The 11,720-nt window shown below is 42.2% G+C and overlaps 1 long non-coding RNA gene across 1 annotated transcript; it reads left to right on the forward strand.

Moving 5' to 3' along the window:
• Positions 1 to 889, forward strand: LOC108504056. Its single transcript, XR_001876979.1, has 3 exons — positions 1 to 63; positions 606 to 646; positions 801 to 889. It is a non-coding gene; the product is annotated as an uncharacterized LOC108504056 (long non-coding RNA).
• Positions 890 to 11,720: the final 10,831 nt, after the last annotated feature.

Below are 11,720 nucleotides of genomic sequence, written 5' to 3' on the forward strand. Positions count from 1 at the left end.
AGGTGCTCTCCTGCTGACCTCTCCAGGTGCTGACCATCTATTATTGGCCCTGGCATCAAACTGGTAGGAATGGGATGGATTGAAGTTCCTCTCTCCCACCAACTTTAGTTCAAAGCCCTTATTATTATGGCCCCTGTTGTTACAGCCCCTGTTATTAGAACAAATCAAAAGACTTGTTTTAATAAGTGACATGTTGGAGATGGTTTGGATTCCTCCATTGTGGTTTGGCTAATATTTTTTTAAGAACTGTTTTGATGTTGGATTAAAAAGCTGTTTCATTTTGTAAAAAGAAAAGGCATGGCACCGTGCTTTTTTTTTTTCCTCCACATTCTTCACTCTCAATCAAGTGAAGGAGAATTGGGAACAAAGGACAGGGCTTCAAAAACCCTTCACTTCTATACTGCCTGATAGCCTTGGCTGTTTTTCTAAAGGTTTGCATAGTATTTCAGAGTTACAAACAACAAGCAAGTAATCACAGAGTTGCCAGACCCAGTTTGAAATACAGTGTCGCAATCCTTTGTATAAGTCATAAACTGTGAGTTATGGCATTGTTTCAGTCTGGAACTTCATCCATCTTTTTGTCTCTCTCTCTCCTGGTAAAGCAGTCCTGGTTTAATGGGAACCTCAGCTTTCTGCTACAGAAAAGGTACGAAACCCAGGTAGGAATTAAATTTCTTAGAAGCACACGAGTGAAAGCCAACAATATGTGCTTGTCTACCCACTGAGTTTTATAATTGCACCTAAGGTCTTGAGAGGAAGGAGCTGTGTAATTTATAATATTGCTGTAATATTTCATGTAGGAATATGATGGATGCCTTGTTCTTCCTGAGCCCTGTTGTTAAGGAACTGCTGGAATCCTGAAGCAGACCTCACTGTTAACTGCACTCCTGTGTGTAATTACATCTGTGTCTTTTTTGTACAGTGTTGTTATTAGTTTCCTAATATCAGGTTATCGTATTCCAGTGAATATTGCACTTTAAACAGCTAAAAACTAATTTAATCAAAATCTCTGGGACTGTTTGCTAATGCAAATGTTGAGAAGCAGGAGTCAGAGACCGTTGTCTCACCTTAATACTTGGAAAATAGTTATGGACAAATGTTTGTCATTATCCTGTTGGAAATATGGAATCAATACAGCTGAAGAGCAGGACTGTACTTGGGGCATTCACACAACACCTGATAAGAGCAGGCTTTGTTGCTCACTGTTTGTGCAACCCTTACATGGCAGCTGATATCCTATTTTTCCTGTATTCTCCCTTTTTTTTTCCATCCTGTCCTTCTGGATGAGTGTCCTGATGTCTCCTGAGATTCTTACAGAACTCTATTGTCCTACTGTGTTTAGAGCAGAAGAGAACACAGGATATGGATGGATGCCAACCTCTCTTCCCTGCAGCCTATTTTAGATGACTATGCTAAAATCAAACTTTTTTTTCCAGTCTGTGATCTGCATTTTTGGTTTTCTAGAGCAGTTGTGCTTCCTGAGACCGTAATACCATGGAAACAAGCTTCATTGGCTTGAATCTGTGGTAACTTGGTTGTCTTGCTTAGAATGCTGAAATTATGACACTCTTGATCTGAATTGAAGTTCTTTAGTGAAAAGACATTTCCATGCCTTGAGTCTCTAAATTCACAAGCACACCACAATGGCAGATCTCTCAAATGTTCATCTAATATCATCATTCTTCTTCATCTAATAGGCTCTTTCATCTCATGTCCATGCCTGGTCTTTGTCCAGGGACTTTAAAAAGTTGTCAGCTGAGACCTTGGGCTTTACCAGATGTGGATGTTTTGCTCAGCAGCTGGTCCAGCTTAAAGTTTAGTAGCAAAACTCAGAGCTGACATTTCCTGGTGAAGCACCCACCGTCCTGGTGCCTCCATTGCTTGCACTGAGACCTACAGATGCCTGTGGTTGGTGGTCTGCTCTTCAGCAGACCAACACTTAAGTGACCCTCAGACACACAGAACAGAGGAGATCTCACACAAAATATAAAAGATTAGGCTTTAACACAGGGCAGACTGTGGTGGTGAGGCACAGGGTCAGTCAGGCGAGGGTGGTGACCTGTTCACATGTGGCAAATCCTGCTTATTTCCCCCTTTCCCCAGACACTTTGATCTCTTCCTTTCTCCACTCCTGCATCCTCCTAAATGAACAAGCCATCCCTAATTACCTTTCCCCCATGGGTTTAGTGTATCTGCATCCAAATTTAGTATTTCTGAAAGTTACCCAGGTCATTCAAGCCTTATGTGGATGGCATTACCTGGGTCTGGCATTACCTGAGTCTGGCATTACCTGGCTCCTGGTGGTCTTGAAAGATCCTGGTCCTTAAATGGTACCTCTGGAATTTTCCCATCCCTCACATAACTCCCCCTTGATCGTGTGTTAAATCCACCCATCCTTCACAGCATAATTTTCTTCACTTTTTCACTCTGTTATTTATGTTCAGCAGTTTCTTATGTTGTGTCCAGTAGTTTTTCATGGTCTATTCAGTTAATAAACCCCAGCCCAGGGCCCAGACATCTTCTTACAGACCCTAACAAAAGCACTGTCAGTTTGGTGGTCACGTAACTGTTTTTTCCCTCTCAGAGATCCAGAGAAACTGATAAAGTCCATGGGAAGATTTCACATCTTCTGCATGGTCTCCAGTACCTGCAATATGGCTGTGTGGAAAATCAAGAGTATATTTTGCTGTTTAAATAGGAATTGGCACTGTTGCCAGGAAAATAATTAACTCCAAACCAGTACTGAACAATAGCATTCTTTGGATCATAGACTGAGGAATAAACAAAATGCAGAATAAATTACGGGAACAAAACACATGCTCTGACTGTCAAGTCGATTTTCAAACGTCCTTTTTCTCTTTTAAGATTTTTTTTCCCTTAGGATACAACATGTGTTTAATACAAGAATATGAATCAGAAGAATGCAGGAGATGTTTTATTTTTCTGTGCATATCACTGCCAGTAAAATAAATTGTTACCTTGTCCCTATCACACTTTTGCTGGCTTTGATGGATTTTGTAGGGCTCCTGTTCCAGACTAGCCTTGCTCTTATATCTCCTTTTAAAACCTTACCCTCAAACATCACTTCTTGCAGAATCCAGTTGTTCTGATTGAGATATAAATAAGAAATTTTGAATTGAGATTAAGATCCCCTTTCTTTTTTTTTTCCTTCGGGAGAGGTTTTTAGGAAGGGCTTAAGAAGATGGAGCAACCACAAGACCCCACCTTAACATCCTTTCAGACACCTTTAAAGCTGTTAAGACTAAATCAAAGTGCTCTACTTGCTCAACTTTTGCCCTCAAATTTCTCAGTCCATCTCAAGCTTTTCCTCCTCCTCTGGGTTTTGAATTCAGGTATGAATTGATCACTGTCATCTCAGGCCAAATTGTAGCTGATCTGTTTGTTTTACAGCCAGTTACACTGCGTGATTGGCAGTTTCCTTGGTGCCATCCTATTGCCCCTTTTCTAAAGTATAAATACCTGCATGTCTTTGGAGCAGTTTTGTCTCAGGTAAATAACAATGTCCCTTCTCCTGTCTCTGCAGGGTGGCTGTTCAGTGCTCTGCAGGCTGCAAGACACTCTTTTCTTCCCTCAGAATGTGCAACCACCTTTTATCCATTAAGGAATTCACCTGCTGTGGACAACATGCCCAGTGGCTTTTTTTTTGTTCTTTTCAGCAATGAGCAAACTGCAGAAGGTTTTACATCTGTCCTTGAAAAGCTTTTCCTACTGTAGTTTTCAAAGGCTCTTTTTGTGGTTTTCAAAGGCTTGACATCTTCTTTTCCTTCCTTGCTTTTCTAGAGTGCATCATCATGGATTCAGAGAATCCCAGAATGGTTTAGGTTGGGACCTAAAAGGGACCATAAAGACCATCCAGTTCCACCCCCCTGCCATGGGCAGGGACACCTTCCACTAGCCCAGGTGGCTCCAAGCCCTGCCTAACCTGGCTTTGGACACTTCCAGGGATGGGGCAGCCACAGCTTCTCTGGGCAACCTGTGCCAGGGCCTCACCACCCTCACAGGGAAGAATTTCTTCCTAATATCCAATCCAACCCTGCCCTCTGGAGTGACCTTGTCCTGTCACTCCATACCCTGGAATCAACTTGAATGCCTGAAATGTGTTATTTTATCGGGAATGAAAGTTAATAAAGGCAGAAAGAGGAAGAAAAATTAGAAAGGCATCTTCATGCAGACTATATTTATGTAAATAGATTTGTTTCTGAAAACCAGGTCATGAATGAATTGAGAATTTCTTATAAATCCCCCATGAAATGCTTCGGATTTTTAGCTGTTGCTTTTTTTCCCCTCTCCTTTCCTCTGTCTTGTGTTTTAAGCTGGAGGTAATGAGTAAAATCCTCACTAATAATTTGCTGTGGATTTTCCATGATAAATGCTGCCATGCTTGGAGTCTGCAAAATAAACAGAAATTTACTGTTCTGATATTAATTGACATCAGAATGCACATCAAAACATTGCAGTATGTTCAGTTTGTTGTAAAATGGGAGAGCCAGATGAGTAATTATTTGTTAAATACTAAAAAAAGAAATTAGAGTTTAAGCAAGTGATTATTGGCTTCAATATAGAAAAGGTGGACAACTGAAATGATTTATGAATATGCTAAGTAAAACATGAAGGGTTTTTTGGTTCCTCACTGCAGTGTGACATTAAAACACTAGAGAGAGCTCATGATTCATGGTTTCTTATTTCCAGAGGCTTATTTAGAGAGCTGAGCCTCCTCATGTTCTCCTAACCATAAATAAAAGGGAAACTTTCAATTAAATGTTGCCTTTTACTCCATACTATAGCAAATTCTTTGGCTAATAAAGTTGAAATGTAATTTAATGCAAGACTTCAATGCTCTTCTCAATAATGAATTAACAAAATGCTGGTTTTTCCGGATCTCATCTGCTGCTTATTCAAAATACTATTTTTTTTTCTTCCCAGTAGCTGTTCCAGGTGTTGGGAACCCATTTAACACAGCTTTTTTTTTTTTCCCTTTTTCCCCTTCTGGGAGCAGCACAGGCTTTTGAGTGTAATGTTAGAATTTTTATCATGCATTTTTGGAATATCTTCCCTGTCATAGTGGTCCCAACTATTCTAAATTTCCGCTGTGGTTTTTGGGAGCATTTGGGTAAATGAACCACAAGCAGGAGCAGCATTTCCGTTCCTTGATTGGATGAGCAGCTCTGGCATGAACAACATACTTGTGTGTGTACAGAGAGTCTCTGGAGCCTCAAATATGCACCCCTGAGATCTCCAAACTCATTTCTTGTGAGTATTTCTGCTAAAAAAAGGAATGCTTGGATATTTGCAATCCAAAGGCTGTCTGTCCCAGGCTCCTGCAGGAATCCAAGCCCTGTTGGAATTGTTACACAGAAGCTGGAATCAGTTCTAGCCCACAATTCACAAACTTGTTTGGGTTTTCTGCCCAGGCTGTGTGACCAATTTAATTTTATTAAGAGCTGCAGAAGCTACACAACAATTAAAAATGGTTAATATTTGGATCGAGAAATAAGGCTGAAGTTGGTTTTCAGGCTGAAGTTGGTTTTCAGGCCTTGTGTATGTTAAGAACAACCATATGGTTTCTGTGGTTGCTTTCCTGGCCATTTTTTCAGCCCCCAGCATTGCTACCATCAAAAACAAGGCAACTGTGCTCTGTATTTACACCCCAGCCCTGGAATATGCCAAGTTCCCACATGGTCTTTTAAAATACATTTGACTCAGAATTGGATGAATTGATCCAGAAACTACTGCAGGGTTTGGAGTCCAACCTTTGCAGGTAATTCCGTGATTTGGAGCACCAAGAGGATGAAATCCTGTTTTTTTGTAGACTAGATCTATCCAGGTTGGTCTAATGAAAGGCCTCCCTGCCCACAGCAGGGGAATTGGAACTAGATGATCTTTAAAGTCCCTTCCAACCCAAACCATTCTACAGTTCTATATTTCTGTGATACTGGATATTTTACAAGAAGGTGAAAGACAATCTGCAGTGGACAAGTCTGACTAAACTTTGCCTCTGTTCTTAAATATACTTTTAATGCCACCCAGCAGACCTTGTTTTGATTGGATTCTGTCTTACATTAACAGCAGTTCCGATGGTGAGGGCATCCATCCATACCCGAAAGAGTTTAAAACCAAAGATTCACAGAAATTGAGTGAGTTCACTGAGGTCCATAAAGGGTTTGGGTTTGAGAAGAATTCACAGCTCGTGAATCTCTCGCACATCAGCCTGGGTCACGCAGGTTTTGGTGCCCAGGTGAGCCTCGAGAAGAGATGATTAGTTTGTATTCTACCATTTTGCCAACAGCTTTCCCTGTGTTTTGGATCAGGCTGAGGGAGAAAGGCTTCCCAGGAGTGGGCTGTAAGTGCAGGAGGTCGGAGCACAGCATTGTACTTGCTTCCAAAGAGGTGTCTGTAGCCTCTTGATTTTCTTTCGTTGTTTGTGGATGTTCTCAAAGTTTAGTCCTTTATTTTTTGAGACATGTTCCCTTTCTCATGTTTATGCATGAGCAAATATCTATTTACTCCAGCGTGGATAAGAGGCTGTAAGGTCACAGTTGCTGCTGACGTGAATGTCATTTCTTTTGATTGCTCTGTTTTTCAGGGTGTTTATTCCCCTCTAACAATGCTGTTCCTTTTTTGAACAACTGTTCTCATTAGTGTTATGTTCTTTAATGATAATGTCTAATTGTTATAGCCTCTGCCTCCCCCAGTGTTCATCCAGATGCGTGGGGAGGTTTTGTTTGTGGTACGGGATTGTTCAGTGAAAACATTAATAGGAGTGGCATTGAATTGGGAAGTGAAGTGGGGATTAAATAATTGATTACAACAGGAACATTCAATTGAAATTAGGTACAGCTAAATTCAGGAGAATGTGAGGGAAGTAAGAATTATTTTTAATTGTGATTCTGGAGAAAAGGTAAGGCCAAGTCTTTCCACTTCAGACAGTCTGTGATTTACAGTTAACCTACAATTAAAACATTCAGGTGTTAAGACCATTCATCTTCTATGATATCAAACTTGTATTTTGACTTCAGTGTCAGTTTTGTTCTTCCCTCCTGTAAGGGACAATCCTTGACCCTTGAACCCCTTTCAAAATTCAGAGGTATTTAAAATTTGGATTTTAAGTGTTTTGTGCCTCAGGGGTTGTTCCTACTTCACATGTCCATCTAATCTGAATGAAGACCTTGAGATCTGTCCAACCATCAAAGGTATTGGAATTTGCTCTTCTGAAGAAACATTGAAATTTTTCACTGGGGGGAAGGGCAAGGTAAAATTCCAATGGAAATTTTATCCTGCCTTTCCAGCAACCCTAGCAAGCATTTCTCATCCTGTTTCCATTCTTACTGAAGTCATGCCTTCAATATTAAAAAGCCTGTTATAAATTACAAATGTCCAGAAGGAAGCTTTAAAACATTTGTGTCTCTAAAATATTCCTGTGCTGTCTTTAGGATCATCACTCAAACTTTATCAAAAATATCTACGGTCTTATGTTCATGTTTTTTGAGAGAAGCTAATTATAGATTTTTTTCAATTTTTTTTTTCGATGGAGGCACAAAGCCAAGATCATCATTGCAAGGTTGCACAGTTTGTTGCCTGTGTAGGCCTGGGGAGCAGATGGAGGAAGATGTAGGGACTCTCTCAAGTAGAACTGGCTGGGAAACAGTACATCTGCTTTGTGAAAAATAGGGACGTCTTGGAATACGTGTGGATGCTTGTGTGGAGCTGGGCATGGTGCTTCCATGATGGACTGGGGGGAGAAAGCAGCTTTCCCACAACAGCAGGTTTCACTGTCACAGATAAACTCACAGTGATGTCAGATGCTGTGTTTGGAGCGAGATCTGAGCCCAGGAGTTGTTGTCTCAGAGTGACAGAACACTGGGAGGGGGGGAGATAAGGAAAAGTGTGCTTGCATGTGCAATTTGCTTTAAAGCTTTTTTAGTTAGTCTTCCTTATTTTTTAGCATTTTGAGGGAATAATACTTTTAGCCTAAAATTTCATGAGTGTGTGTAGTGATAGGACAAGGGGACATGGCCTTAAGCTGAAGGAGTGTAGGTTTAGATGGAATATTAGGAAGAAATTCTCCCCTGTGAGGGTGGGGAGGCCCTGGCACAGGTTGCCCAGAGAAGCTGTGGCTGCCCCATCCCTGGAAGTGTTCAAGACCAGGTTGGACGGGGCTTGGAATAGTGGAAGGTGTTCCTGCCCATGGCAGGAGGGGTGGAACTGGATGAGCCTTAAGATACCTTCAAACCCAAACCATTCTATGATTCTATGAAAATGTCCCTGAAGAACTCCTGTACCCAGGTTTTTAATAAATTCTGATCCAACCTTAACTTCATCTCAGTTACACATCTCGGTTTCTTCACACTGAAGGAACTTCCATGGTTCTGGCACTGAAGACCCTCTTCACATGGCTTCAGCTTGACAAGATGAAGGGTCTTGCTTGTGTCAACCTTGCCTCTACTTCACAAGGTTGTAGGAAACGCAGAATTATAGAACTGTGTCTCTGCTTGTTCGAATTATAGAGCCATTTAGGTTGGAAGGGATCTCTGGGGGTTTCTAGTCCAACCCTGGTTCCAAGCAGGATTCACTTCCGAGTCATATCATGAGGCTTGAGGTTTTTATAAGCTGAGTGCTGAAATCCCCAAGGATAGAGATTCCACAGGCACCTGTCCCAGTGCTGCACCAGTCTCATGTTGAAAACAGCTGTTCCTTATATCCTCCCAAAATCCCCTTGGTGCAGTTTGTGTCCGTTGCCTCTTGTCCTTTTGGCGTTCACCTCTGAGGATGGTCTGGTTTTGTCTTCCCTATAACCTTCCACTGGATAGCTGGGGGCAGAAATTTGATTCCTTGCTATAACCTTTCTAATTTGGTGCCATTGGAACAGAAAAGGAGGATGAATGCAGCCAAAGGAACACTCGAGTTGCCCATATATTCATGGACATTTCTGGCTGCTGACCCAACAGAACAGATTTCATTAGCACACCCATATCCCCCAGGTTAATTCCTCTAAGCAATGCACTCGAGAGTGTGGAATTTTCCTGCCTTTTTTTTTTATTTTAACTGTTCTAAATTAGATAATTGCTTAGAGCCCTGACAGATTTACAAGAGTAATTGCCTAATTTTATGATGCAGCACTATTGAAAACAAAGATTACTTGATCTAAATCACGTCTTGAAAAGGAAAGTCTTGCTGAAAGTGCTTGAATAATAATAATAACACCTGAGAAATACACTACCTAAAGTCCAGCAGGTCACTGGGGAAGAACCAGTTTAGCACCTGACCAAGCCAGCTCCTGGGAGTAATCCCAGAGAACTGGAGATGCACGAAACATGAGACCCCTCGATACACAGAAAAGGAAAGGAAGTGGAGGGCAACCGAGAGGACACAAGTAAGGAGATCCAGAATAGTGTTTGATTTAAAGGCCTTGATGAACCCTTCATGCTAGTCAGCGAGCTGAGTTCAATTTCCAACAGACTTCTTATTTTCTCTATTTTTCTCTCCACTTCTAGTCATTCAAAACAACGGCTCGTTCCAGCACTATGGACCCCGAGATGAATTCGATCCACTGTAGCTGGTGCAAGGCACTCCATCCTCTCTCTTTTTGACTGACAGCACTTTTTGATGATTAAAGCCCTTAGGTAGTCTAGAAGAAGTGCCTATACTTGAAAAAAAAATAGTAAAATACAAAATTAAAGGAAGTTTTTCTCTTGCCACTGTCACACTCTGCTCGAGCGTTTTTCTGACTCTCCTCACAACTGTAAAATGTCATCATGGCTGTTGTAAATCAAACAGTAGGTTTTTGGCTTATCTGTCCCTTCTTGGGACACCTGATGTGCAAGTGAGAAGTCCCAGTTACTCTCTACATGTGGCATTTTGTCCCCTTGTGAGGACACCAAGCCAAATTAGCCCCCAGTTAAATTTCTAACTGTCTTTAGTACTGCTTCAGCACATCAAAATGGATGTGAGGCAGGTGGTTTTACCTTTGAGTCAGAGTTATAATTTTATTGTGTTTAATCACTTCAGAGTCCCCTTTTCATGGAGGTGCTGGGAGAAGTAATAATAGGCTTTTCTGCATGTCCAATAAATCTGTACAAAAACCAACCTGCCTCCAAAATAAGAGATTTTTATACTGAGAACTTCTACCCTGAAGGTAAGATCATGTATTAACTGTGCAAATGCTGCATTTTCTCTGCAAAGGGAATCCAACTGATTGAACACCACAATACATCAGGTAACTTAGGGAGCTGGGTGGATTTCTCCCTGGAACAGGGGTCATCTGACTTTGAACAAGGTGCTGAATTTATGGGTGGCTGAGCTGGGTTGCCTTGCCAGTTCATGAGGAGAGTGGCATTTAGTGAGTGATTTGTGCCCTCTGTTTCAGAGTAGTATCTCAAATAGGTGGGATAAGACACCCCCTGGACGTGCCAGTCTCCCCATTTCCTGGTAATGGAATTCTACAAGAATAATTGGGACCCCATAGCCAGATACACTGAGCCAGCTGAGCAGCTGAAGTGTACTGTCCACCTTCAGAGGAATGAAAAATCAATAGAATCGTTCTTTGGTCATATTTTAGTTTATTTAGCAAACTTTGGTCAGACCAAACAATAAAACAACTAAACAAAGAGTATATTGCACTGAAAGTTAAAGGAATCATAGAATGATTTGGGTTGTAAGGCACCTTAAAGATCATCTAGTTCCAACCCCCTGCCATGGGCAGGGGCACCTTCCACTATCCCAGGTTGCTCCAAGCTTCATCTAACCTGGCCTTGGACACTTGCAGGGATGGGGCAGCCGCAGCTTCTCTGGATAATGTAAAGGAAGAACCTAAGCATGTCACAGATGTAAGAATCACAGAATATGCTCATCAGGATCATCAAGTCCAACTCCTGGCCGTGCACAGAACACCCCAAGAATCACACCATGTGCCTGAGGACATTGTCCAAATGCTTCTTGAACTCAGACAGGTTTGGTGCTGTAACCACCTCCCTGGGGACCCTATTCCAGTGCCCAGCCACCTTCTGGGTGGTGATACCCTCTTTTCCTGATATCCAGTCTAAACCTGCCCTGACTCAGCTTCGTGCTGTTTCCTTGAGTCCTGTCACTGGTCATGAGAGTGAAGAGCTCAGTGTCTGCCCCTTCTCTTCAGCTCATGAGGATGTTGAAGACCCCGATGAGGTCTCCCCTCAGTCTCCTCTTCTCCAGCTGAACACACCAGGTGCCCTCAGTGTCCTCACACGGCTTCAAGTCAAGGCCCTTCACCATCCTCGTTGCGTCCTTTGGATGCTCTGTAATGGCTTCATTATATCTTCCTTATATTGCAGTGCCCCAAACTGCCCCAATATTGCAGGTGAGGGCACCTCAGGTCAGAGCAGAGCAGGACAATCCCTTCTCTGGTGCCCCCAGGACAGGGTTGGCCCTCCTGGCTGCCAGGGCACTGCTGGCTCATGGCCAACTGGCCACCAACCAGGACCCCCAGGGTCCTTTCTGCAGCTTCTCTCCAGCCTCTCATTCCTACACACAACCAGGGTTTTCCCATTCCAGGTGCAGGATCCGGCACTTCCCCTTGTCAAACTGGAGTAACAGCTGCTCTCCTGTCTTACTCATGGAAGAGATTGTCTTTATGTTGAAGTGGTGATCAGTAGCACTCAGAGTGACAAAACTCTCAGAGATACAAAGGCCTGTAATATCTGTTTATAGCATATTTTTTACTATTTTCC

The sequence above is a fragment of the Lepidothrix coronata genome, unplaced genomic scaffold (genome assembly GCF_001604755.1).
Source record: "Lepidothrix coronata isolate B3197 unplaced genomic scaffold, Lepidothrix_coronata-1.0 Scaffold151, whole genome shotgun sequence".
Classification (NCBI taxonomy): Eukaryota; Metazoa; Chordata; class Aves; order Passeriformes; family Pipridae; genus Lepidothrix; species Lepidothrix coronata.